This window comes from Delphinapterus leucas, chromosome 4 (assembly GCF_059928025.1).
Source record: "Delphinapterus leucas isolate spDelLeu-1000000601 "Yukka" chromosome 4, BTC_Dleu_Yukka2, whole genome shotgun sequence".
NCBI classification, from domain to species: Eukaryota; Metazoa; Chordata; class Mammalia; order Artiodactyla; family Monodontidae; genus Delphinapterus; species Delphinapterus leucas.
In genome coordinates, this window is record NC_143132.1 from 22030926 (window position 1) to 22035510 (window position 4585).

At 37.9% G+C, this 4585-nt stretch overlaps 1 pseudogene; it reads right to left on the reverse strand.

The window, feature by feature from the left end:
* Nucleotides 1-1354: 1354 nt before the first annotated feature.
* Nucleotides 1355-3080, reverse strand: LOC111174904 (protein downstream neighbor of Son pseudogene; annotated as a pseudogene).
* Nucleotides 3081-4585: the final 1505 nt, after the last annotated feature.

Below are 4585 nucleotides of genomic sequence, written 5' to 3' on the forward strand. Positions count from 1 at the left end.
TTCCTCACCTGTCCTCAACAAACTTCTTTAAAGAGTTGTTTTAAGTAGTCTCATTTTTTTTCAAACTCATTCTCTTCTCAAGCTACTGTACTTTGAGTTTCATCTTTCCCTTGTCACCAGCATTATTTCTTGATCACCAGTTGCTTCCATGTTGACAAGTCCCTGTTGCCTCCTTTCTGATACAATATTAATCAATTTCCCACCACTGTTTATGCAGGAGAAAGCTTATTGATCTTGAAATATTTTATTATACTTGTTTCCAAGACACCAAAATTCTACCTTCCCTTGCCTTCCTTTTCATATCTTTTTAATTTATAAACACATTAAGCACTACTTTGCCATGACAGCTAAGCATACTTTACAACTCTTAACACTATTCCATATGGAATATAATACCCTTACAATATAGTATAAACCCTTATTATAATATATATCAATATTACCCTTAGGTAACTATGTATATTATATAATACCTTATGTAATACCTGTATAATACCTTATATATATATATATATATATAAAATGCCTAATGTAATATAATACCTTGTCTGAATCAACATGTGTTAAAATACAAATTTAATATATTTGAGAATATAGGAATTCGAAATCAGAAGGAAAGAAGCTAAGGTAGAATCATGAACACTGAGCTCAGTAGATACTTTATAATTGTCTTCTACCTTTACAAAATTAGAACTTGCTACTAATCTTAAGTAAATTGTTAAAGTAATATAGTTTTGCCCTGATACCATTAGCCATAACACCATAAGGTAACTGCTACTATTTAGCCTCAATTTTCCAGTTTCAAGGTAACACTGATGTTAACTTAGTTTTTTTGTTGTTTTTGTTTGTTTTGGTTTTTTTGCGGTACATGGGCCTCTCACTGTTGTGGCCTCTCCTATTGCGGAGAACAGGCTCCAGACGCACAGGCTCAGTGGCCATGACTTACGGACCCAGCCGCTCCACAGCATGTAGGATCTTCCCGGACAGGGACACGAACCCGTGTCCCCTGCATCGGCAGGCGGACTCTCAACCACTGCACCACCAGGGAAGCCCCAATTAACTTAGTTTTCTACTAAGTTTATAATGAAGTTGTAGGGATCTAGAATTCTCATTTACATTATTTGAGGGTTGTTTTTTTTTTTTTTAAGTTTGAGTTATATTCATATCTGAATATCTAACTTAAAGTAGTAAAAACAGAAAATGTTGATTTAAAACCTTAATCCTGTTGCTTAGTGTGTGTAATAAAAGGTAATGTAAAAAGATAAACAACATTTGAATATTTTTGTTATATTCTTTTCCAAAATGAACTTTAAAGTCAGTGGTTTAAGAACCATGAATATCCTTACGAGAAGGCTTTTTTTCCCTCAGAGTTTCCTTTTAGGGTTACTTTGGTGTTTCGGATCTCCAGTGATAAATGTAGTCACTCATTTCCAAATACTGTAAGATTTCCCCAGTGATGGTATTTGGCTAAATTGGTCCAGCGTCTTAGTTGTAGATCATAGTCAGCAAGGTTCTTATGAACAGTCTTATTATCCAGTACCTTATCTGTTGGCAGGCAGATATGAAATATTGTATTTGGCTCATGTGTATATAGTCCTACAGAAAAAGACCCACTTTCTGAAGATTTGAGTAGCATGGTCACAAAATGTAGAGAATAAAGCATGATAAGACTTACAATCTCCAAACTAAATTAATCTTTATATCCAGAAAGAGCCTGTGTTTTCATATTTACACTTCATGCCTTAAACATTTGTATTGTGGCACCTTGGAAAGCTGTAGGGGATAAGAGGGTTGGTGGAAGTCATGCCTATGGACCTGAGGTAGCAATTATGTTCTTACAGTTGTTCAAAAACTTTAGCAATGTAAAGGTGTTGACCTCTTTCACCAACACAGTAGACTCAAGTCTGTAATCCATGTTTCTCTTTACTTATGTTGATAGAAAATATGTCTTGTTCTTAAATTTTATCTTTCACTCTCATCTCTTCCAGCCAGAAAAATCTACTTAACCTTCATCACTGAATGCTCGCACCTCCCTCCTGTGTCCCAAGCTTGTTCCAGATGCTTTCTTTTTCTTATAGCCATTTTCTTTTATTAAAGGCAGAGATAATTCAATACCTTCATTTTCTCATAGCTCTTCTTACACCTCTAGGTGTAGGAGATATGAGAGTCATGATTATGTCATTTCCTGCTAATCCTGCTGCGCAAAATGGGATAGTAGACTGATAGGTACAAGCATAGACACACGCAAAGTTCATCTCCAGCAGATTATATAGAGACGTAAAGCATACAGACCAGTCACCAATTTAAATGTGTTGCAGGTTTTCATCATTTGACTAAGGTCTTGTCTCTCCAGCCATTTTCCTATCAACTTCAACACAAGGAAACAGTGGTAGCCAAAGCAAGGTGGCATTGGAGGGTACACCTGATAGGTAAGGCTCTGCTTAAGGCCCAGTGGAGCTCTGTGGGATTTTGGGATACTGTTTACGTTGAGACAAACTATTGGGTTAGCCAAAAAGTTCATTCGGGTTTTTCCATTAAGATGGTATGGAAAAAACCCGAATGAACTTTTTGGCCAACCCAATAACTCTGTTGCCCTACAAAGCTGGACAAGACCTCGGACTACTTCCTATGCTTTCAAATGATCTGCCTATGAAAAGAGTTGAGAAGGAGTGAAAAGGAGTCAAGTTTTAATACTTCAGTTCACAGGTAACTCAGTACTTGAAGATGGAATATCAGATTTGCAGAAGGATGTCTGTGGAGTCTGGAGCAATTCAGTAAATGTTTAATCTTCTGAGATCTATTTGTAAATATTGGGAAAAGGGAGGGCTCAATCCTGTTTCTCCCTATTTTTTGCTATCTATTTTCTTTCCAAAGGTCCTTCTCTATGGCTCATGTTATATTCCAAGGACTTCACATTTATATATCAAACTCTGTAAAACTTGTATATCCTATCCACTACTTGACATAGTTAAATGAGAAATTTTATTTTCACAGATATCTTTTGACAAATGTTCATTTTGGGTAACTGTATCCACACTCAGCCAACTATCATAGCTAAAAATAAAGCCATTTTGAGACATTATTTCCTTTCCCTCACCAGCCTATATTGTCTTTAATTTCTATTCTAATTAGAAAACATGTCCTGATTATGTGTGTTTATCTCTCTATCCTTCTTTGCACTTAAGTCTAAGACTAAGTCACTTACAGATTGCTGTAATAGTCACCTATCATGGGTCTCTCCTTTTACTCTTTATTCTTTATAGTCAGTGGTCCACCCAGTGGATAAAGAAATCTTAAAAATACATATAAGATCAATGTGACATCAAAGCCAAAAGAAGAATCTTTTGGTATAGAGGAAAGTAAAAATTGCATCAAATGATGCTGACTAGCTGAGAAAGATGTTTACAGACTAGCAAACACAAAATTCAGCAATATAAGGGTCATTAGTGATATGGATAAAAGCAGTTTGAGTGAAATGGTGTGGAATGAAGTGGGATAAGAAGAGAAAGGAGGTGATAAACCAGAGATTTGGGTGAAAGAAATAAGGAAATGGATAAATAGCTGGAGAGAAATGTGAAGAAAGAGAGATGTTTGGCATGAGAGCATACATGCATGCACATGTGGTTGTGATAGATTTCATTGTAAAAGACATCCATGTATGTCTGTATAATGGTGGAAGAAAATCCAGAAAAGGGAGAAACTTGAGATGCAGAAGAGAGAAATGGGATGAGGAATCTGAGATTTGAATTCATGGTAGACAAAGTAGCTAAATCTAGAGGATAGAATCATGGAGAGGAGGAAACATTGATGAAATTAATCTCAAACTGTGCCAGCTCTCCTTCCTTCAAATATTTGCTTACCTGTAAATTACTTGTATGCTAGATGAAGAATTACCAAGAATTACAGCAGAAAGAAGTAGCAGGGAGGCTAAAGGCTTAGCAAAATTAGCTACATGTAGGGCTTCCCTGGTGGTGCAGTGGTTGAGAGTCTGCCTGCCGATTCAGGGGACACAGGTTCATGCCCCGGTCCGGGAAGATCTCACATGCCGCGGAGTGGCTGGGCCTGTGACACATGGCCGCCAAGCCTGCACGTCCGGAGCCTGTGCTCCACAACGGGAGAGGCCACAACAGTGAGAGGCCCGCGTACCGCAAAAAAAAAAAAAAATAAAATAAAAAAAAATTACATGTATAACACTGATGGATCTCACAGATACAACCTGGAATGAAAAAAAGTAAGAAATGCCACATCAGGCATAACTAATCACCAGTGTTAGAAATAAAAATAGTCATCTTTGGGCTTCCCTGGTGGCGCAATGGTTGAGAATCTGCCTGCCAATGCAGGGGACACGGGTTCGAGCTCTGGTCTGGGAGGATTCCACATGCCGCGGAGCAACTGGGCCCATGAGCCACAATTACTGAGCCTGCGCGTCTGGAGCCTGTGCTCCCCAACAAGAGAGGCCGCGATAGTGAGAGGCCAGCGCACCGCAATGAAGAGTGGCCCCTGCTTGCCACAACTAGAGAAAGACCTCGCACAGAAACGAAGACCCAACACAGCCATAAATAAATAAATAAATAAATAAATAAAT